Source organism: Amborella trichopoda, chromosome 2 (assembly GCF_054954075.1).
Source record: "Amborella trichopoda isolate Santa Cruz 75 chromosome 2, AtrichopodaSantaCruz75HAP2 v2.0, whole genome shotgun sequence".
In the NCBI taxonomy this organism is placed as follows: Eukaryota; Viridiplantae; Streptophyta; class Magnoliopsida; order Amborellales; family Amborellaceae; genus Amborella; species Amborella trichopoda.
In genome coordinates this window covers 17,902,592-17,926,895 of record NC_142337.1, presented here as the reverse complement: position 1 = coordinate 17,926,895, position 24,304 = coordinate 17,902,592, and the positions used below count along the sequence as shown (strand labels likewise).

General features: G+C 41.6%; 1 pseudogene across 1 annotated transcript; it reads left to right on the top strand.

Annotated features, from left to right (window-relative positions):
• Positions 1-15,070: 15,070 nt before the first annotated feature.
• On the top strand, positions 15,071-22,393 carry LOC18445720 (callose synthase 9-like; annotated as a pseudogene). The gene is made up of 10 exons (XR_016050408.1): positions 15,071-15,175; positions 15,497-15,733; positions 16,059-16,269; positions 18,036-18,082; positions 18,185-18,279; positions 18,388-18,479; positions 21,565-21,650; positions 21,709-21,798; positions 21,931-22,089; positions 22,166-22,393. The product of XR_016050408.1 is annotated as a callose synthase 9-like (transcript).
• The last annotated feature ends 1,911 nt before the right edge of the window (positions 22,394-24,304 follow it).

Sequence of the window (24,304 nt, the reverse complement as noted above, 5' to 3'; positions counted from 1 at the left end):
AACCTTTCAACCCATATTTTCAAGTTAATATAATAAATTCTTTATACGTGTGTGGTAACAAATCAAACTCGCAAAGGCAATATGAACTCGAGCATAAGCTCAACCAAGGTTTTGAAGCTATGGATTCCCAAGCCCATCACGATAAAAAAAATCTTAATTCTAGGACAATAACTTGTGAGGGACAAATGAGTAAGTGCTAAAAGGAAGCCCTTAACCTCAAAACCTTGACGACCCACTTAAATTGGATCAATATGATGAGGACGATGTGCTAGAAATTGACGCGGTCCAGATCAACAAGAAGGGATCACCTTCCAAACAAGGGGTCAACATCCCAAAGTCTCCCATTACTCTTCCAATCAAGGGTACACATCAAATATCAAAAAAAATCGAACCTTTGGAAATTCTAAGGGCCCACCTGGGCCACCTTCACCAGACTTCTTCGCCAACCCATCTTTATGGGATGAGGAGCCAAGCTCAGAAAATTTAACCGAGTCACCTCTCAGGGTGAACCCAGTTATAAATGATGGAAAAGTAAAGAGCCCAGATTTAACTATTCCCAAATATTTGGCATCTTCACTAGAGTTGATAGAACTTGAACCTTTGGAAATTCTAAGGGGCCCACCTGAGCCACCTTCACAAGAGTTCTTGAATGATTAGGATCAAGAATTGGATATTGAAAATCTGACCATGTTACCTCCTCTAGAGGCAAGCTCTTTAAAATTCATTAACGACATGAGCACATCTCCGATAACCAGAACATCACCATATCAAGATAATTCATTCTATGAAGAACAAGTTCTCAACAGAACAGAAAGCTCTGCAGAGGCAACCCCATCAAAATATTCAATAGGGGAAAACTCCTCTCATGAAGAGGATACAATAGGGGCAACTAATGAGACTGAAACCTTCTTCATTGACTCCCAACATGTCGTAAGTCCATCTAACACCAACTTAATCAATCTTCTAATACGAGAGTCTTACCTAAGCTTGAGCATTGGGTAGGATCCTACTACATAGTTAACCTCCGAAAAGAAATTCAAAATTTGCAATGAAAAAGATTACGAAAAAGGAGTTGGATGATCACTCACCCTTTACAAATAACTAAATGAGGCATTCATGCCTCACCCTCCGAAAGGCATTAAAGCCTAATGTGTAACATGAAGTACTCCATGAATGAGAAAACCCTGATGAGCCTATCTATCCATACAGAAGACTGAGGGATTAGGAAACTAAGAGTGATTTTTAGTCACAAGATCAAGGTTCAAGTGGAGCAGTTTAAAGGAAAACTTCAACGGAGTCTCAACAACCATTGTCAAAGAGATTTTGGATGCCAATCTGGGTCAAGGGAAATCAGAGGAAGACTGATATTAGAACCTCCCTACCACTTGGAGGAGGGAAAGATTACCGAATTCTTACATGATTTTAAGGTGAGTTGCTAAAAAAAAAAAAGACGCACCTTTTGACTCTTCCTCCTCCTCCCCCTCTTAAAAAAAAAAAGAAAAAATCTGCTAGGCTGAAAATCCGAAAGGAACCCCATGCGTTGGAGAAAAGGGCTACCGGGCTGAATACCCGAAAGGGACCCCGAAGCGATAAAAAAGAAAAAAAAAAAAATTTCGCTGAGCTGAAAATCCGAAAACCAAGCATTGAAAAAAAAGCTACTGGGCTGAACACCTGAAAGAGACCCCGGGGCAACAAAAAAAAGAAGAAGTTCTTTCCTTCCTTCTACTCTCCAAAGTCTTTGATCTCTAAACATCTCCTCTTCCTCCCCTTGAGTCAAAGTGGTATTAAAGAAAAATCAATAAGCAATAGCCTGACAGAACGTTGTTAAGGACCTAGAATGTCTGAAACTTTGAAAGGGTGAGTGGTGGAGGAACGAAATCGAAAATCCAAAGAGATTTTGAACACCTAGGGGCAGTATCCTGTATTTTCAAGACTCTGTTTCGCGTGAAGCTCCCAAGAACTCTCTTTAAATTGCAATACAAGAGATGAGGTTGGAAGATAAATAAATACTTGATGATTCCTCGTCCCAAAAATTCAAACAGGGACTTGATACACTCACATAGGTTCCACCAAAGGGGTCACAAGTGGTTAAATTGTAAGACCTATGTTAAAAGAAAAACAACCCCCAATAGGGGCAGCAAAAAAAAAAAAAAAACTCCACAGTCGTATGAGTATAACTGCCGACTATGCCGTTAATCGCTGCATGATGTTAAACTGCTTAAAGGGCTCTATGGTTGCAGGAATTAAAACTGATAACCAAAATTTGTTTTTCAAAATGTCTTTCCCTTTTCAAAAGTCTCACTATATGTCATGTGTTTTCAAAAACTGTAATTGTTTTGTTAAAATCGTAACATGTCCCTATTTCAGGTTCTATTCAAAGATCTCCCCTACTTTCAAAATTTCTAAAATTGACTTTTAAAACAAAGGAGCTAGGACACCCGTATATGATGATCACCGCGTTGCTGCCTCGTCTCTCTACCTATAGAAAGCCTTTTCCTATAGAAAACCTTAGGAAATCCTGAGGAAATCCAAGAAAATGCAGATTTGCAGAGTTGAAACTGAAGTTACGTGGCATGGAAAAAAAATCCAACTCAAGTTTTAAGCTTGTGTAACTCACCGACATCACACGTCGAAAAACCTTGGGAGGAAAAATGCCCTAGGTGGGTTAGTTCGGTGAGCGCAATGACTTGGAGGGATAGTTGGTGTGCCCTCTAACCATGAGACATCAGGAACAAATTTTTAATGTTTGCATTATCCTCTCTTTTCTTAACAAACTCCCCTGCCGCCTTTATGGATCTGATGAACAGAGTTTTTAGACCCTATCCGGATGACTTTGTAGTGGTCTATATAGATGATATTTTGGTATATTCCAATAATCAAGAAGAACATGAACAACATTTAATAATGGTCCTCTAGACCCTAAGAACAGAGAAGTTTGTTTATGATGCAAATATGATAGATCTGGTGGTGAAGATCTCTCGGATCTGACACCTTAAACTAAATAAAATGCAATAACAGAATGGTAGAAAAGGTGGGACAAATTGAATTCAGATCTGAGGCTAGATCTGCCCAGAAACAAGCAGATCTACTCTCAGATCTGTGGCAGGGCCAGCATGATACAAGACATTACAAAAAAATATTTTTAAGTAAATAAACATATCAAAATAAAATGAAAACAATGAAAGAAAAAGAGATAAAATGGAAGAAAATGATACCGAATCGGGCCAGATGACCCAGCACTCCCGAGCCTTCGAAGGCTCGCCCCTATCAGAATAGATCCTCGTTTGTCTCTCTGATTCGGATATTAGCCAGAAAGTCTCTTCAGTATAGGGTGGTTGTAACTATAGATGGTTCTATGTGTCCTAGGTTTAGGCTCTCTCCGGCTTAAGGGTTGAAGTTCTAAGAGGCTGGGGTTTTCCTGAAGCTCTCCCTAGGATTTTTTATTTCTCTCAAGTTTTTATCTTTGTCCCCCATCTAATGCCCACGAAAAGAGGCTTTATAGGGGTCAAAATTAGCTGGGAAGGATATACTCATGTAACAAATGCATACATATCTAAAAATAAGGGTTTTGAGGGTCTCAGATCTGAGCAACACTGCTTGTGTCACCCAAGCCAAAAAGTGTAAAAATTAAAATATTTTCACCTTGAATGCATTCCTTAGCCTCTTTGAAACTACCGAAAAAAATTTGGGTTAAAAAGGATTTTTTTACTATTTTTAATGATTTGTTTAGTAAAACAAGACATTTACAAGATGACTTGGGCGACGCTCAGTGTCGCCCAAACTGAAACTTGTCCAAATTGATTTTGTTTTCAAATTAGGTGTCTTCCTCAAACTCTTGTGAAGCCACTAGAAAAAATTTGGGTCAAAACATATTTGTACTATTTTTAATGATTTTTTGGTAAAACAGGGTGTTTACAGAAATCTTGGTCAAAACAGGGTTCTGGGCAGGCAAACTGGTTCTGGCTCATAGGATAGGCTGTGTGATCTATGGATTTGGGTTTACTATGTTAAGTGTGGTCCTAAGGGTTTAAGAAGCCACATAATTTGCCAGTTTAAAAATGGGGTGTCTACAGTTGCCCCTCTTTGGCTTCTACTATATAAACCAAGTATCCCACACATCTTTTGAACAACAAGTGAGAGGCCAGAAGGGCTGAGATGTTGTATAAAGGAGAAGCATCCTTGATGCCCTTAAAAAGTAGTTTAGGTTGGCTCGGGTGTCTAAAGGTTACAATCTTATCAAAGAAGTTCACGGTGGCATAGTGGGTGGACAACCAGTCCATGCCCAAAATAACCTCAAAGTCTTGAACATCTAGAAGTATCAAATTTATAGGCAACAAATGTCCTTCAATATCAATCCCACACTGCTTATATACTATATCAGTTTCTATTGACCCACCCAATGACGTATACCAAAGTCTAATCAAGTTGTGCAGGCTTAACATTCAAGTGACATGCAAATTATATTACAACAAATGAATGGGAAGATCCACGATCAATTAAAACTATTGCTTCAAATCCACATACAAAAAGTGTACCTCGAATAACAGAGGGTGACGCCTTGGCCTCTTGCTCTGTCAGGGTGAGCACCTGCCCTTGAGCCCTTAGTCTGTCCTCTAATCATTTGATGGGACAATCTTTTACAAGATGGTCTGGCTTGCCACACCGGAAGCAGGCCCTAGTCTTCTTGAAGCACTATGCTGTTGTACGGTTGCCTAGACCACAGTGAGGGCAGACTGTGTGTCGGCTGATCCTTACATCATTTGAAGAAGCCCATGGAATATTGACACCGCTCTGACTATTTCTCCCCTTCGACTCTTTCCTGAAAGGCGGTCGTGATTTCTTCTTAAAACGTCCAGGCTGTGAGACACCCTATCTCCCTTCTCTTCGAGCTTGAAAGTCTTCACAATCTCTGCCTACCTTTAGGGCTAGGTCCACTAGCGGAGAGTAGGTCTTGAGGTTTGTTGAAATAACCCTTCCCCTTATATCGGGCCGAAGGCCCCTCTTAAACTTGCTAGCCTTTCGCGCCTCAGAGTTAATAATTTGCAGTGCATATCTAGAGAGTTCAATAAATTTCATTGCATATTGCTCTATGGACATCTTTCCCTATTGCAGCTCTATAAATTCTACCTCTTTCCTTTTCCTTACGAAGTCAGGAAAATACTTCTCATAAAATACTTCCAGAAAATTCTCCCAAGTAGTTACAATTCTTGTCCTTTCCCGCGACTTTATTGAGGTCAATCAGTGCTCAGCTTCTTCTTCGAGCATAAATGTACCCAGCCAACCCTTCTGCTCGTCTATACAATTTAAAACTTCAAAGATCATTTCTATCTGTCTTCTTCATCTCTCAGCCTTCTCTACTCCTTCATGCCCCACAAAGTTTGGAGGTGCCAGTCTCTTGAACGTTTATATCAAACTGCTATCACTCTGGTCAGGGGCCAGCATAAAATCTCTCATTATTTGTGGCATAGCCCCCAAAGTTCTGAAGAATTAACTGAAGGCCTCGGTATTTTCATTGCTTGAACTTGTGCTGTTGGTACGAGTCCTCGACATCTTCAACCTAAAACACATACATCCAGTTACTAGCTGATCAAAGATCTATCCTACAGACACTCTTAAGACTTTCTAAGCTAAAAATCCTATCCTGGCTGCTTTGATACCATAACTATCATGACCTCGCCCCAGGACCCTAAACCGTACGAGCCGGAGACAGCAGGGAGCGAGATCGCGACGTGAGGTGGCCAACGTCACTCAGGTGGGAGTGGCTCAATCGCATGAAAACGTGGAATCAAGAGCAAACCATGAAAGAAAAACTAAAATCTACATATAAAGATAAGTACAACATCCAAAAGTATAGCCAAACCATTCACATTGATATCCAAAATTTCTTACAATTTTCTTCGAGGCACTACTGACCCAAAAATGCACAAAATAAAGTCTTCATCACAGTGGTAAGTCCACCTAAAACATACTATGAAAATCTTCAAAAGACGGCTCTTCACCTCCTCAGACTTCGAGCTTCAACTGCCTAAACATGGCTTACTTGCCTCAGCACGGATACTAAAACCCTTTACTCTACCATCATGTAAATAAGAAGGAGTGAGCTGATAGCCTAGTAAGCAGATCTACACCATTGCATCCCAACTATTTAAATAGTGATAACAGTAAGCAGTGCACACTAATTCACTAAACATCAAGAGAAAGTCCTCTAAAAAGCTTTTCAGTATTTTAACAATATAATAAGAAAAACAGTTTAATACACAGTGCATAAATTAGAAGTCACTTCCCTTTAAGAAGAACAGTAAGGATAACAAATCACAGTTGTAAAAGCTAGAGAGGACTATTCCTGAAATAGATGCTCCATTATTTAAGCTAAGTCAATCCTTTAATTTGGAACCCCTACCTTCATTCAGGAGGGAGGACAATGACAAGTGGGTGTCCCACTTCGTAATGCCCTCACACACACATACACACCCCCAGCGCGCTTTGGGGTTTTCGATAGGCAGTGGCCTTGTAACACACAACCCTCTCCTCATGCCCTTTTGGCGAGAAAATGTTACACTATTATTGGGTGACCCAATACGTAATGCCCATGAAGATATGGGGGGGCGACCCACCCAAATGTTCACATGCACATCCTGACTCCTGTTCTATCATGGGGAGTTAGGGAAAGTTCGTGGTTGCCGGCACCATCATTCACACAGTAGGAGCCCATTCACATACACCGCATATTATCAGCACCATCATTCACACAGTAGGAGCCTATTCACATATCACATAAATAGCATACTAATGGCACCATCATTCACACAGTAGGTGTCCATTCACATATCACGTAAATAGCATATTAACGACACCATCATTCACACAGTAGGTGCCTATTCACATATCACAACAATATAAGAGTGTCCGCTACAAGTGCGTGCCTATTGTGTAGGAAAATTATAATATATCAATATCTCAACATGATAGTAGCAATATCACATCTTAACAGTGTCATAAAGATAGTATCATAGTGGCACTAACAATATTCCAGTTTAAGCTTTACAGTTCAATTTCTTACAATTGTAGGCAATGACGTGCGCTCACAATTTGGGTCGTAGCTTCTGGTCCATTAAGAGTTTAAATATGGTTCCAAAACAAATTTTGTACTAGACACACCTATCCTTTGTACAAAGGTGGTTCGAAGATAATTGGACGTCATTGGCCCTCTTAAAAGTTCAAGACGACGAGGATTTAATCGCGGTACCCTGCTGTGCACATGGAACAATGAGATACCCTGCTTCGCATCACTATAACTCTTAAACCATGAAGAATTTGAGACAATTACAAAATCAAAGTTCAAGAAAAAATATATATCTATCTAATAAGGCCAATTTGAAAGCATTTGGACTCCATTTGTTTGTTCAAAAATCCATGTCAAACAACGTGATAGTTTTGATCTTTATCAAAACTGTCCCTAGTGACATCTCTTCATAAAAAGATACATAACTTCCAATCTAAGAGAAATTTCAAAAAACTCTATACATGAAACATTTAACCCACTCAAGGATCTTTCAAATGGTGGTGGTTTGACAAGAAATGGACTTCGTTTCTTTTGTTAAAACTTGTGGTAATAACAATGATAGTGAAAAATCTAGGAAAATAGTCAACAGTGGCATGCTCATACATTTTGGATTATAAGTTCATTTCGTAAAGAATTTCAGCAAAGGGCAACCACAAACATTTTATTAGACTCACATATATTTCTAATAGCAGTGATTTGAGGTCAATCGGACCTCATCTGACTGTTCAAAAGCCTCTTTCAAGAACATCCATGCTCCTGGAATTTCACAGTAGTATAACAGGCTTCACAAACATGATCCATAACCTTCAATTTTTAGAGAAAATATCCAAATAACTGTTCTTACACAGTATACACACACAAACATGCAATTCTTACAAAATTTGTGAGCTATACATTCAATTTTAGTATCCACATTCATCATAAAACAAAAACCCCAAATTTCAGTGAGCAGGGGATAAGAGAATGCCACACTGCATGCAATTTCATTACTCATCTCATAAACATATACTATATGCATCCTTATGGCCACAATGCAATGGTGATGGATCCACTTACCTGAACAGTTGTGGTGCCTTCTCAAAAACTCTTCTCTCACCGCTCACATCCACTCCAACAATGGCTGCTCACCAAGTCTTCCCCCAAACCTTCGCCTAGCGAGCGAGAGAGAGAGAGAGAGAGAGAGAGAGAGAGAGAGAGAGAGAGAGAGAGAGAGAGAGAGAGAGAGAGAGAGATGAAGGAAGAATGAGTGGCCTGGGTGAGGCAGAGGCTTAAATACTCAAGAGGTTGGGTGGCTGTCCACGTGGTGCCAGGGCTGGACAAGTGGCATCCAAAACACAATAGGTGGCAGATGTCCTTCATCCGCGCCAGAGCCAGAGCCATCGCCGCTTGCCCTAACGTCACGCGCTCTCTCACCGCATGCCCTAACGCTGCGTGCTCTCTCTCCACGTGCTCTATTGCGGCGCGCTCTCTCACCGCGCACTCTACCGCTGCGTGCTCTCTTGCCACTCGCTCTCTTGTCGTGTGCTATTTTGTCTCCCTCTATCTTGCCGCGTGCTCTCTCGTCGCTCGCTCTATCGGCACGAGCTTTATTGCCACACGCTCTCTCGCCGCGTGCTCTATCGCCACACATGGAAGTCTGGCTCTTATAGCATGCCCTTTCACACATGACGCGTTGGCAATTCTTACATGAATCTGTGCGGCTCCGCAACCGCTTTACACACATACACATATGTTTTCTCTGACTGTCTGATCATCATTGTGACAAGACGGGGCAGGCAGCTGCCAGCCTCAATCTCCCCAACTACTTCAGCTCTTTTCAGACTCGGATGCAACACTGTTGCTTCTAATGCCACCCGCACCATGCATGCTAATCCTGTAGCTCGGGGTAGCCCAAAGACTGAAACCAAACGAGCACACAACTTTCGAGGCAATCGAAAGTCTCACTAATGAATGCACCTGCATGCTGAAGGTCTTAAGGCCTCTCAAATTAAACGAGTGAGTATTGCGAATACTTAGCCCCCTGCCCCAAACACTACTGCGGATCGTGCACACACATGCAGGTCCAAAGATGCTGCCGGTTGCAAAGGGGAAGGAGCATCTATCGCATCCCCCAACGCCCAGAGGCCCCTCGCTACATGGTAGTCGAAGAAGTTTCCCTCAAGCACCATCCTCTCCACTCCTCCTACCTTGCAAGTGTGTGCTAGCCCCTGGGGCAGGGCTCGAGATAGGAAGACACCATCGGTGACGATTAGTCAGACAAACGGAGGGCGTAATGATCACCTCGAACGATGGGCTAAGCTCACCTCCCAATCCCAGAGACTGCGGGCCCCATGGGTAACTGATGTTAGGCTTATGAGAAAACGACACTATTTTGCACCATTCACGTGCCTCATCATCGACTTTGTGTCTTAGGCGTCTACTTTTTTTCCGCCTTGTCCTGCACCTCCTGCATGCGATACTAGCGATAAGGAGGGGCAACTATAGACACCCCGATCTCGATAGAGAAAACCATGGGTGACCAAAATTCCCCCAGACAAACCACCATGAAACCCAAACTCATCATAGCCTGACCATAACCATCCATGAACCATACCTTAAACACCCAGACCACCTAACAATGTCTGCAGCATTGAAGAACGCCCTTGAATACAGAGCCAAGCAGTAAAACACCGAGGGCGACCAATTTGGAAGCAACCAGGAAGCAAGAAGTTTCGATGACATTGGGAATGTCGTGAACACCAATAAGCAACCCAGATATTAAAACATTGATAGGACAATGCATAACAGTACAAGCCTCAGGATGCGAAAGCCAATAAGCAAAAAAAATGAGCAATGAATTTGTCAATTATGTCAACACAATTAGCAATGATGTTAAGTCTTTGAAAGGTCAATCAGCCGCCGACAACCTGGATGTATGGACAAACATCAATTTGAAGCGTCACATCAACCTGACAACAGGATGCATGTGCCCAACAGTCATTGACCTTGATGCATGTGGCAACTATGTCAATACCATTCCCAACTATGTCAAAACTTGATTGTCCGATCTGTTATAAGTCAAAAATGACGTACTTACATCTCCCACACGAATAAGGAGAGGGCCGACAACAGCCTGGTCCTGTTAGTACTCAAGACACTGCCAGACCAAAGTTGTACCGCGAAATAAGCCTCAAGCTAGACAACCTGAGAGGAGTGCTATCGCCCCAAGGAAAGACCTTATAACGGTATCCCTGTGTTACCGGCTTCAGAACAGTACCAGACCACTACCATTGCATTCAGAACTTTGAAAAAAACACCTCGAGGACCAAATTTCGGCTCAATCGGACCACCCAAAAGGGGCCTATGCCCGTGTGGCCTCAAACAGGTAGGTTTTACACTATCGCGATACGGCTTCACTGGACTAGTCCCTGAGCTCGGAGACTGCGACATCATGTCTCGAGAGGGACTTCAAGGACCCATGGCACCTTCCTCTGAGACCAGAGAAAGCTCAGATTTGGGCATGGTTTAGATCATGTCCGCCCCATTATTTTGACCTAGGACATGCACTGTGGCGCGACCTAGAGTCAAACTTCTCCTAAAAAGAAAGTGACCACAAAACCAAAAAAATCAGGGTTTTAAGAAGAAGATGTCTTGAACTTCGTAAAGCACAGCTCAAGATTCGCACATCGGATCATCGCGAAGATGAGTTCAGTGCAACCAACTCGCGAAGAGCGATAAACTGGTATAACTCTCGCATTAAATCCAAGGTCTGATAAGCACAAATCCCCAGGTTGCAGAAGAAGCAAGTCTACTCGGTCGTCGAAATCTCTCTTTTCGGTGACCTCCCAAATTAGGAAAAGCCACAAATAAGGACCAAAATAGACCAAACATGATACAAAATGACTGTGATGGTCCCCCCCCCCTCTCATTTGCAAGTAGAGCAAGGACTCAAAACATCGCAAGTCGAATAACATTGGTAAATAAAGTCCACGAATCTAGCCGGACTTCCACCCTGTGGGAAAAGGGCTGCCTCAACATGATTAAAGGGCATCAAAATGCTCATAATTGAAAGGACATTGAAGATATGGTGGCAAATCATCTGAACCATCGCCACAAGTTTAGGGGAAGCTTCCAAGATCTGGTAATGGCAGAAGGCGCCTCAAGCAGGTATGGTTTCGTCATTAGCGTAAAAGGTCTTAGGGGCACTTTGGTCATTGTACTTAAATTCGAGATTTTATTCTAAATTATTTTAATTATAATTAAGCTTAGTTTTTGAGCATTCACTCATGTTCGGTGAGTTCTCTATATAAACATGCTTAGGTCGTTCATAAAAGGGTGGATTATTGTGCACTATTCATCGATAAAACAGAGGCATAACGCTTGCTTCCACTCATCTTTTGCTTCTGAACTTCTATTCCCACCGAGAGGAGAGAAAAAACTTTGAAAGAGAGAAAATACCCTTGAGTGCGCTGACCCGTTCCTTCCCGAAGAGAGAAAACATCTTCGAGTGAGCAGACCCATCCTCTCCCTCTCCTGAGTTGGGTCACATCTCTCTCTTCTCCTCTACACGTTGCCTGCCCCACACATCATCTCGTGTCCTCAACAGATGCACGGTCTCAAGCGAATCCACAAGTCCCAACCCTCGGGTTCTCCCATCGGCCAGCTAGCCTCCCTCGAGAGGATACCCACAAGAAGGGATAGTCGTACCCCATCCCAGTTGAAAGCAAGAGAGAGAGAGAGAGGGAGAGAGAGAGAGAGAGGGAAGAGACCTTGTGAACCTAAAGAGTGTCCTCTTCCAAACCGCACTGGCAAACAGTCGGAGGGCTTCGTGATTGTTCTAAGAGTGCGAATCAGCCGAACGTGTCCCACGAACCCCAAATGGAGAGGCAAGCATCCCTACGTGCCCCCATCGTAAAAATTTCGCTCGTTGTTGATTCCTATCTGCGCTCAGGAGAGCCCGCACGCGCATACCCATAGGTGCCTGGGACACACGGATCCCCGCGGTTGTTTGAGAGAGGGTTTTCTCTTGCCTGTGTGCACGCCCCTCCCATGTGAGGTGCCCAGCGAAAACCAGGCCCCAACCAACAGGCGACTCCACTGGGGACGCGTTACCCTATCGTTGGCTCGGACTGTTTTCAAGTAGCAACCTCCCTTCGTTATTTCTCTAAAATTGCTATGGGATCCTGTTATCCCTCCAAACCCTCCTACCTCTTCTTAGGTCCAGCCCAATGTTGGCTCCTAAGTTGTGCTGTCCATGTTCACTCCTGAAGACTTACTCGCCTTACCCCCAAGCTGTGCCATAAAAACCATAAGAAAGTGTTTCATACCAGAAGCCTTACCCACCTTTTATTGATCAAATCCCCTTCCCTATCAGGTACCAAAAGGGGAGATTGCTGATCTTCGATGGCACAGGTTTGTTCCAGCAGCATGTGGCCCATTTCATGTCCGCATGCCAAGATTCAGCTTCGAACGCTAGACTACTGCTCCGACATTTTGTAGAAACTCTAATTGGGCACGCCTTCAAGCGGTACGCTCGCCTACCGCCAAACTCAGTCCTCTCCCAGCAAGAAATGGAGCACTTGTTCTATAAATGCTTCTACGAAGCGGAGCTGAATGTTCAAGCCATAAAGCTCCTCACAATGGCTTAAAACACGGATGAGTCAGTGGTCAGTACATACAAAGGTAGAGAGACCTGGCTATGTGCTATAGCAACCCCATCGGAGAAATGGAAGCCAAGTAAATATGCATAAGAAACATGAGGAGGTAAATCTCCTTACATGTTGAGGCCTCCAACTCCACCACTTTCTCTGATATGATTACAAAAGCAGCTAAAATTGAAAGCTTGTTGAGACATCATGGAGGACCATCCAGGATACACCCTACGTGGGTGAGAAATCCTAAAAGCACGACGTACTAACGGTCTCAAAGGCAAGACCATAAAAACGCCTCCCCATGGTAACGGTGGTATGACCTTAAAACTACCGCACAAAAAAAAGAAAAAAGAAAAAGATGATGCAACGAAAACCCTGGTGGGCGTTCATGATAGTCATAAAAGAATTCAAACGCCTTCTCATTAGGCTTTTGAGTTCGTTCCCTCATGTCTTTCCCCAAGAGGGCGAAAAGATAAGGTGCAAAGTGCAGGCGGACGAAGCAAACCATCAATTAAACGAGCATGGAGACAAGAAAAGAAAAAGATGGCCATCTTATTCACACGTCAAGAGGTTTCAAAATTTTGACAAGCTTCTAAAGCCTGTTGATAGAATAAAAATACTTAAAAAAAATGATTAAGAGCCTCGCGCATCTTCACCTTTAGGTACCCGGCATCCTCTAACGCAGCTTGCTTGCACTCTTCAAGAAAGAAATGCTCTTAGCAATTTTCTCAGACGAATTGAGGACCTCCTCCACATCAGAGCTCAAATGCTCCAATCTATAAGGCCTCATGGCTATCACCTCCCTATCCTGATGCCGGTGAGCTCTCAAATTAGTCGTGCGGACTTGCAGCGATGCAATCTCATCCTCTACGTCCACTATTTGATGGGAGAATTCGACCTCTTCCTCGATAGAGTGAGCATTTCTGGCGGTAAGCCACTCCTTTTCCTAATGATTCTGCATGAAGGTTCGTTGCTTAGCTAATCTCCCTCGTAAAGAGGCTATGCGTGCATCAAGATCCCTCTGCACTGAGGTCTCACATAAGAGAGCCACAACTCCCTAGTCCGCGAGATTCCTCAACAACCCCTTCAGCTGGCCAAAGGTCTCTCTGTCGGGGTACATAGCTTCTAAGCTAGCTGCGCAAACTGCGACGACCTCGATCTCCCCCTTGAGTTAGAAAGGGGACACTATCTGAGCCCTTGAAGACCCACCTAAACCATAAACTTCACAGTAAGCACTTTAAAATTCAGCCTTGATGGAGCAGGGGCCAGGCAATTAGCGCCATTATGTTGTGCACATGCTGATGCACTAAGGCACTCTTATGTGGCACCTGCATGCACACCCATGTTAGCTTATTGAACTGGGAACTGTTCTAAAGGAAGAAAAGACATGAAGTTTCTTTAATTTTAAATATGATTATCCACTGTATCTCCACCTCTGTTAATTGACTGATCTTGGTATTTGATGTCATCACAATTGGGTTTAGGTCTTACGTAATTTCTTAAAATGGTGTGCTCTAATTCCAATATAGACTGATTCTCATCATGGGCATGTGTCTTTGCCTAGGACTCCATAGGCTCATAGGGCTTAAAGTTGTGGTTCTTGCTTCTTCCAAAAAAAAAACGTTATGGTTCTTGCTAACTGTTCTTCACAAAATGGATCTTATTGTCACTCAGTTGATCAATGTCCTCTAGATAGAATCCCTACTATGTTTTTTTATTGCTTGTTATCAAGGAGTATAGAGATGTTTCTGTGATATGGAGATTTGATGGGCTCTCGGAAGAAGAATGAATGCTCTGCTCTGCTCTGCCTAGGGAGCTTTGGGTGCCATGGGAGAGAAAAGCTCCTGCCCAAGTACGCATATCTCGCTAATCCCTCCCACTCCTCGATTCTATCCCATCCCTACCTGCCCAGCCCCTTAGTGTTGTCCCCTGGATCGTTCGATCCCCCCTGCTTTGCCACTGCACCGACCCCTTCTCTCTGCCTTGCCCTTCTGTGCTGGTTGGTACTCTTGTCCTGGCAATTTCTGCTAAGCTATCAGTGGCTCTCGTCGGTTCATTCTATCAGACTATCTAAGGGGTATCGAGAGATGGGCCCAAAGACTTTAGGGTTGTCCCGACCTCAGTTGCAGGAGACTTTCAGCTGGGAAGACTCTCTTCATCTTTCCTTTGGCAAGTTCTGTCCCCATCTACGCAAAGACCGACCTTGCGAAGTTTAGAGGAGCCTCACTTTTTCTTTCTCCCTGGCCCCTGGAGGAAGGGGCATTCAAACTTCAGAAAGTGTGGGTCAGATTTTTCGACATCCCTCTCCACATTTGGACAGCAGAAACGTTCTGCACCCTGGGTAAGGCATGTGGCTCATTAATGACACTGGAAATCGATGGAACTACTCCCTATGGGAGCTATGCAGGTGTTGGTCGAAATCATGGACCTAGATTTTATTCCTATAGCCCTTTGGCTAGTGGTGGAAGGTCATTTCTACAAGGTACGGTGTGCATGGAAAAACATCGAAGTGCTTGACTCTATCTCTGAGAATCTAGCCTAGGTTCAGAAGGCTTTGATCGACTATTTCCAAAATATTGTCTCTGCCCCTCTCAGCCCTAAACATACCCTAAGTAATCTTTCTTTCCTTTCTCTCCCCTCCAAGAAGGTTAGTTGGGTAGAGCAACCTTCTTTCGAAGAGGAAATTCTCAAGGCCATTCACGATCTTGGCTAAGACAAAGCCCCCAGCCCTGATGGTTTTCCGGTCACCATCTTTAGCACTTTTTGGCATGTCTTGTGACAAGATGCCATTGCTTTCTTTTAGGAGTTCCATGCTAGGGGCATCGTCCATAAAGCCCTCAATGCTTTGTTCATCACTATTATACCGAAGATTGAAAGGCCAGAGGAACCGAAGGACTTCGGACCTATAAACCTCCTAAATAACTGGTATAAGATTTTGGCCAAAGTGTTAGCATCTCAAATAAGAGAAGTGCTCAGTCTTGTTATTTGTCCTCAACATGGTGCTTTCGTGAAAGACCGCCAGATTCTTGATGGTGCTCTAGTAACCCAAGTCTTCTGGCCTTATTGTGAAATCTAACTGGGACAAAGCCTATGATCACAAGCCCCCACTTTTTGTTGTTAGTCAATAGCTCACCTAGGGGCTTCTTCCCTTATTTTAGAGGTTTGCGCCAGGGTGATCCACTGTCCCCTTTCTCTTTACTATTGTCGCGGAAGTCTTTAGCCAATCCATTCCTGCCTCTACAGTGTTAACGTGCTTAACGGCTTTAAGTGCGTGCCCAATAGTCCTTCATCCTTCACCGGTTCCTTAAGATCTTTGAGTGGACCATGGGACTCAAGATCAACTTTGGGAAGTCTAACATGATCAGGATTGCTCCATGATCAACTTTGTCGAGAGTTGGGGATGGGCAATCGAGAACCTTCCTTCGTCATATCTCGGACTCCCCCTTTGCATAGGCAAACCTATGCCTAGTGCTTGGGCATACATCATTGACAAGTTTGATCATAGGCTTGCATATTGGAAAGGCTACTTCCTATCACCGACTGGTAGAACTACACACATTAAGGCAACCCTCTCAGGTATTTCAATTTTTCAAATGTCTCTCTTAAGAATGCTGGTGACAGTCATTGCCCTCATTTGCAATCTTAAGTTTACCAACATTGCCCTCATGGGTAAATGGTGGTGGCGCTTTGCCATGCAATCCAATCATCTATGGTAGTCGGTCCTCTAGCAGAAGTACCACTTGCCTATTGGCTGCCACCTTGGTCTTATAAAAGGGCGTAAGGGATTTGGGCTGCGTTGCAAAGCATTCTCAAGATCTTCAATCCCAACATGCGTGTGCGTGCACACGAAGGCCTGCGGACGAAATTGTGGTGTGACCTATGGTTGGGTCCCTCTTCTCTCTCTAACAGCTTCCCTTCTCTCTTTCGGCTGATGCTTAATAGGCAGGAGTTAGTCTCAGATGTATTCCAAGTGCTCTATCATAGGCAACTGTGGACTCCAATCTTCAGAAGGTCGCCCTCCGAGGATGAAATGCTTGAGTGCCTCGAGTTTTTCTCGCTCATGGATTCGACCTTTATGCCTTTTATGTGCAGTGATAGGCTCATTTGGTGCCCTTCTCCCTCGGGAGTATTTTCGGTCTTCTCCTTATATCGCAAGCTCATTCAGCCTCCCACCTTTCCCCTTAATCCCCCATCCGTTGCTGCCAAGGCTTGGTTTCCACTAATTCAGTTTTTCAATTGCTTGGTCCTCCATCAAAGAGCACTCACGGTCAACCAACTTCAGAGGAGAGGGATCCCGATGCCTAATCGTTGCACGATGTGCTTTGAAACAGAGGAAATTAATGACCACATGTTTATTCATTGCCCACTTGCCGTTGCTCTGTGGGGTCGCCTCCTCATCCTCTTCCACAGGCAGTGGGTCATACCACTATTTATCCCTCTTCCTTTTTTCCTCTCTTCAGCCGTACACCTGGCTGAAGTCAGACATTCTCCTTTGGAATGCTTCCACCCTGGCTCTTATTTGGATGGTTTGGATAGAGCGCAATAACCTCATCTTCCAAGGCCAATTCAGGTCCACCGATTCTCTCTTCCATAAAATGAAATCCCTGGTGTCCTTTTGGGCAGCCAATCGTAAGTAGTTAAGAGGGGTCCAATCAGCGGCTCTTCTCAGTGATTGGCAACACCTATGCTATCTCTCGTAGTACAGGGTACCTCAATCCTCCTTCTGGACGCCACCTAGACCAAGGGCAATCAAGTTAAACTTTGACAGGCGTCCTCTGGGAAATCCTGGACCTACTGGTATTGGTGGTCTCTTCTGGAATAGGGAGGGCCAGATTTTGAGCTCCTTTTCAAGTCGATCAGCAAAAGCGCTCGCCCTCCTTGAAGGGATTGAACTATTTACTCATTGCCTGTCCGTACCTTTGGTAGCTGAAGGAAACTCACACAATGTCATTCGGTGGGTCTCCTCGGCCGACTCCTACCTGTGGACCCTCTCTCAGATCTTTGAAGAAATAGCCCAGTTGGGCTCGGGGATTGCTGTCTCTTGGAACCATTTCTTGAGAGAGAGCCACACGCTTGCAGCTGCCCGGGCCAAAGAGGGAGCCACAATCCCTTTGCCCAAGTAATTTGTGGCTTTCTTAGGCTCCCATTGTAGACGGGAGCATTCTGTTTTTGTTCTCACTTCCTCTTGATTATACAGTTCCCCTTCTCAGGGGCCACAACTTGTAACAACAATTTATAGTAATACAATCCTTCTCAAAAAAAAGATATGCAGATTTGATAGCTTGAAAGAATTCAAGTTTCACCATTTGTTGGTTCATTCACTTAACTATGGTTGCTTGCAGGTCTCAACATTGCGCCAGGCAATGTGACCCATCATGAATATATTCAGGTAAAATTGATGAACTTTTTCCTTTCCCTAATAAATATGATGTAGCTTTTTAATGCACTAAAACGATTTGCATGTATTGATATTCTTATTCAATAATGCAAGGTTGGCAAAGGACGAGATGTTGGGCTGAATCAAATTGCTTCATTTGAAGGAAAAGTGGCTGTTGGGAATGGTGAACAAGTTCTTAGTAGGGATGTGTATAGACTTGGGCAACTCTTTGATTTCTTCCGCATGCTTTCCTTCTACTATACCACAGTCGGCTTTTACTTTTGTACAATGGTATGATGCTTTTCAACACTTTGTAGAAAATTGTCTTTGTTGCGCTTTTTTGTGATTGTGTATGCAATGGCCAATGGTAACCTTCATCCTCAATATTTTGCAGTTGACTGTGCTGACTGTATATATATTTCTATATGGGAATATATATTTGGTAAGGTGTTTTTTATTTTATGTAAAATTTTCAGATTGGTAGTTTGTAATGTCCCAACCAAACGTAAAAGCACATGTACGTATATTCTCCGATTGTTTTCCTTGAAACTAATACTTATTTTGTCAGGCACTATCTGGAGTAGGCCAAAGTCTTGTGGGTTCAACACTGCTTTGAATGCGGCCCACAACACGCAGTTCTTGTTCTAGATTGGTATCTTTACAGCAGTTCCCATGATTTTGGGTTTCATTTTGGAGCAGGGTCTTTTTTAAGGTAAATGCTCTCCTGCTCCCTCCCTCCCTCCCTCCCTCCCTCCCTCTCTCTCTCATACTCGCCCGCAAGCCAGCCAAAGCTTTTTTTTAGTTTTTTTTTTTTGGAGTACACACACACAACCACAAGCAAGCCCAAGTTCATCAAAATGCCTAAGTCCGGACATGCATATATGAATTTTTAGCCATGTAAGAATCACACTGACCGCTTGGGATCATAGCATTATCCAATGGACAACCATTTAAGAAAGCAATAGACCTGCCATCTGCTGCTTTTCATTGAATATGCTTTGAAATGCAAACTTTCTTTTTAACCAACTTGGCTTTGTCAAGAAAATGATGGTGGAGAATGGGGACACTGGGTAACCAGCTTTGGAAGTGGTGACCAGCAAGGCATGGGATTAATTGATATCGAAACAAGTTAGTCTAACACATCAGATATCAAGGTGGGGATGGGAAGAAGAATCATGTTTTGGTTTGACCCTTGGCTATGGTCCCCTGCTATTAAGGAACAATACCGCGTCCTGATCTCATTGGTTAGAAACCCTGAAAGCAAAATCAACTAAGTGGTGAAGGAAGTTGGGTTTTGGACAGTATGGACCCCATGCCTAAAACGGCCTCTCGAAGACAAATTCCAATAGCTGTTAGAATTACTTTAAGCACTTCAGGAACATTACCATATATCTAAATCGGAGGACAAGATGATTGGTTACTAAAAAACAATGTTATATTTTCAGCAAAGTCTGTGTAGTAGGTCCTGACACGATGTGTTGTTCCAAACTCCATTGCCCCCAAAGTCTGGATTGTCCCTGCCCCCACAAAAGACTCAGGTGTTCACTTGGGTGGTCAGTCTCGACAAGGTTCGCGTTATGGATCATCTTATCAAGTGTGGTATGGTTATCCCTATTGCACATTTGTTATGTAAACAGGCATTAGAATCAGTCAACCACCTGTTTTTACATTTTAGCGCGGTGTGTGTGAATTGGGGTTTGTCCTAAAATATTCGGCCTTTTCTGGGTCATTCCAGATGGGTTGGACCTTTGATGGGCTTAATCCGAAGTTTACCATCATAGCTGTAATATGGCTTACCTGGTTAGAGCACAATAATAGATTCTTCAATAATAAGCAAGCAGGAGGAACAATGAAAACACATATCAAAATTACTAGCTTCCTAAGCTAAATCTTAAAAACAATTCTGGGGTTGCTCTAGGTACGGCGTTGAGACTAAATAGCAGGACATTGTGACCAGTAGGCTACCGAGAGGGAGATTGCCAATTGTTGCCACCTTCTAATGACCTTGTGAAATTAAACTCCAATGGAAGTTTTAGAGGCAACAAGGGGAAGCAGGATTGGGGGCTTGTAAAAGACCATCAAGAGAAACTCATGCTTGCTCAGGACTGAATGTACCTCAAATGTAGCAGAGGGTAGTAAAAGACCATCAAGAAAAACTCGTGCTGCCAGAGTCTTTAGTGTATGGATCAGTGACTGTTAACATTCAAAGAAAGAAGAAATGAAGTAGCATCTAGAAACCAGCTTGTTTTCATTTCCTCAAGGTTAGATTGCTATTGAGGTTGTGCCTCCCATACTGTTTTTTGCGGTATTTGGCTGGGAGGAGCAAAAGAATTTTTGAAGATGGATACTCCGTTCATTAGCGGATTAAAGATTTCATTCCGCCTCATGTCTCTAGGAGTTTTGGGCATCTCTTCCCTGGATCAAAATCGTAGATGGCAGGTGGTGGTAGGCAGATTTCTCCATGACGGTACCTTCCATTTTGTCTAGTATCCTCCCCTTATGGAACACCTTAAACTTAGCTACATCTGCAGCTTTTTGGGTCAAGGCTGGTTGGACCTGAATCTGACAGCTTCTACCACCCTTTTGCAAGCCCAGCGAGTTTGACTTTGTATCCATTGGATGTCCATCATATGGGTTGCTGGGGTTTGATAATCTTCTAAATATAACTCATACAGGCAATTAGGGATTCATTAAGGCTCTACAATTTGTGAGTAGCAACTAGGTAGAGGTCATGAGAAATGTTCATCTAGTTTCTGTGTTGTGAAGAGGATCTGTTTTCGTAGTGACATTTACGTCCATTTTTTATCTTTTGGATTTGAATCTTGGATAAATGTTGGAATCTGGGTATGATAGTTGCACCTTGAAGGAAGTGGAAGGATACTTGTTTTCACTTCATGGTCACATGGTTCTTTTTAATATACCATGACTATTAGAAGCATATTAAAATGATTTTTTTACAACATTTCTCATTAGTGGGTTCACGAGAGGGGAAAAGGATATTTTTCTTATCATGGTAGCTTGGCATTTTCCAGATCCAAATGGGATGGATTCAACCCTTATTTTTAGTCCACATTGTGGATGGAATAGGCATTTACTCATATGCGAATATTTGTTAGTGCTTTGCATTGAGAACACATGGGCATAAGTTGCACCCCACACTGGACCACTTCCCATCATAAAAAATCCCGAATCACCTCTTTTTGAAGTAACATGACTATCCATGACACACCATAATCAGAATGGTTCATTATAGAAAGTAAATTGGCTGGTTGTAGGACAATCCATCATGGTAGAGCTTCTCTCTGTTAATTCTCTATAAGTTATATATAAACCAGATCCCCAATTTTGGTTGTACCCTTCTTAGGCTAGCCATGTCTAAAATTTTATGGTGCACGCTGGAATGGATTTTTACTGTTTACTCATTTGTTTCGATTTGCTCTGTGAACATGTTCATGTGGTTGTTGCAGGCCATTGTCAGCTTTCTTACTAAGCAGTTCAGCTTTGTTCTGTCTTTTTCACATTTTCCCTTGGTACAAGGACTCACTACTTTGGTCGAACAATTCTCCATGGTGGTGCGAGGGTTAGTGCTTATGGCTCTTTCCAAATATTCTTTTGTTTCTCCGTGTCCATGTATTCATTATCAAGCAACTGGAAGAGGGTTTGTCGTTCTGTCACATAAAATTTGCTGAAAATTACGGACTATACTCCCGTAGTCACTTTGTGAAAGCCTCAATTCTATTCCTTTGCCACTTTCAACAAGCTCTTCTAAATTTTGTTAAACGCAGCTCTTGGCTGCTGTTGTGTATTTTCCGGTTGAAGGCTGTAGTCTTGATGTTAAAGTTTGTATTTTCTGGTTGTAGATTTGAGGTTGCGTTCTTGCTAGTTGTATTCCTTGCATATAAATATAATGAAGTTGGTACCTTAGCTTATATCCTCCTCACAATATGCAGTTGGTTCATGGCACCATCATGGCTTTTTGCTCCCTATCTTTTCGATCCTTCTGGTTTTGAATGGAAGAAGTAAGCATATAATTTTGATTTATGGAGTTCCTGTTACATGACATCTTGACAACTATAACATATTAAATTATTCCAGGGTGGTTGAGGATTTTGAGGACTGGACGAACTGGCTCTTTTACCGAGGTGGTGTTGGAGTAAAGGGTGAGGAAAGCTGGGAAACATGGTGGGATGAAGAACATGTATTTGGTTTTTAAAATTGTTCACACTTGGTTGAGAGGAACCCCTTTCCCCATTTCAAGGGGGACATGTACCTAAATAGGCCAAGGATTGCATTAATTACAGCTAAATATTTGACATCTTCTAATAACGTGCATAAATAGAACGCAAACCAACCGCTGAGTGAGCCGACTCACTTGTTTATATGCGTCTCCCCTCCAAAATCCATCTTTCCACCTTAAATATAGATTCTGGATCCAAAATTTTTAGATTATCTAACGATGGACATTGGGCCCAAAACTTTTGGTTTTGCTAATCTTAACTAGGATGATGAACATGAATCTGGATTTTTTCTTTGAAAAATAAATATGGTATTTTATAAAATTTTCCTTTTTCCACCATTCATTTTTGCTTTTTGGAGGCACTATTTTTGACATTTATCTCAGAGATAAATATCTGGAGAGTGAGTCACTCAAAACCGGATCCTAATCTGCACGAGTCCATGTGGAAATTACGCTAACAGAGAAGGATACAAGATGACTAGAATCCCAACTTCGGAAATATTTGATACATTTTTTAATTTTCTATATTTGGTTGAGTTCTAAGCAGCACTTATGATAGTATCTTTCAAGCACAAATACATTAACCCTCATGGTAATATGTTAAAGCAAAAATAGATTAGCGTTTAAAAATCGGATCGGTGCATTGGATCGGCATCTCAAAAATTAATCCGGATCGGTGAATCGACGATCCGGATCGAGAATCAAGCTGAATCGATCGGATTAAGCTTTAAAAAATCCAAAAAAATTATTAAAATCCATTATAAATGTAGTTTTTTAAGAATCCAATAAGAAATGGGGATTTTACATTATTAACTTTCATTGTTTTCATCACTTTATGAATATTGAGATGTTTTTTTTTCGTATGAACTTATGTTGACCATTAACACAAAAGAAATCATAAAATTATCATGGACTAAGTATATAATCATATATGGATTACAATAAAGAGTTGACTAATTCGATGAAAAATTGGCCACTAAAATCTCGAATTGACAAAAAATCCTAATCCGCTAAAAAAACCCAAATTATTATAACCTAACTAACTATAATATTATATATTGAAATTAAAATTGTTGGTTTACATTTTATAATATATTTTATTATATAAATAATAACAAATCCAAAATATTTTATAATATCATCTAATTTAAAATGTATTATTGACAATTGTAAGAAAAATAATACATTAAATGATTTATAATACAAACTTAATAAATAAAATAAAGGATTTGGTTATCAATGTAGAAATTATTAGAATGCGTATCAATTTTCAAAATAACAATTTATTTTCAAAAAATTAATTTTTTAGGTTTCTAGAATAAAATTAGTGAAATAGATTGTCAGCAGAAAGACAGATTTCAAATGGCCTCATTGTATAAATCCTATATTTAAATTAATATTCCTAAATTTATGTTAAAGATTATCATGTTATAAAAATAAAATATATAATTAGACCATTTATTTCTAGGTTGTATTAAGAAATAACTTTTATATTTTTTGACAAAAAATACTTATTGTGTTATCTTTTATTTTTTTTACAAGAAAAATATGATACTTGTTGATTATCTTTTTTTTTTTTTGACAAAAAAAGAAAATGTACTACATTTTTTTTTGCTTGTTGTATTATCTTTTATTTTTTTTGACAAGAAAACTAAAAAAATGATACTATCAAAGTACCTTTTATTTTTTTATGCCTTTTGTTTTATTTTTTTACAAGAAATACTTTTTATATTACCTTGTATTTTTTTTACAAAAAAAATAAAAAAATGTTGTATTATCTTTTTTATCTTTATCTTGAAAAACCTTTTATTTTTTATTTTTTCTATGTTTTTACTACAGTATTTTCTAAAATACAAAAAAAATAAAAAAAATATTGTATTATCTTTATCTTGAAAAACCTTTTATTTTTTATTTTTTCTATTTTTTATATCAACATTTTGTCTTTGTTTATTTTTTTGACAACAAAAATAAACGAGAACGTGGGCTAAAGTTTGAAT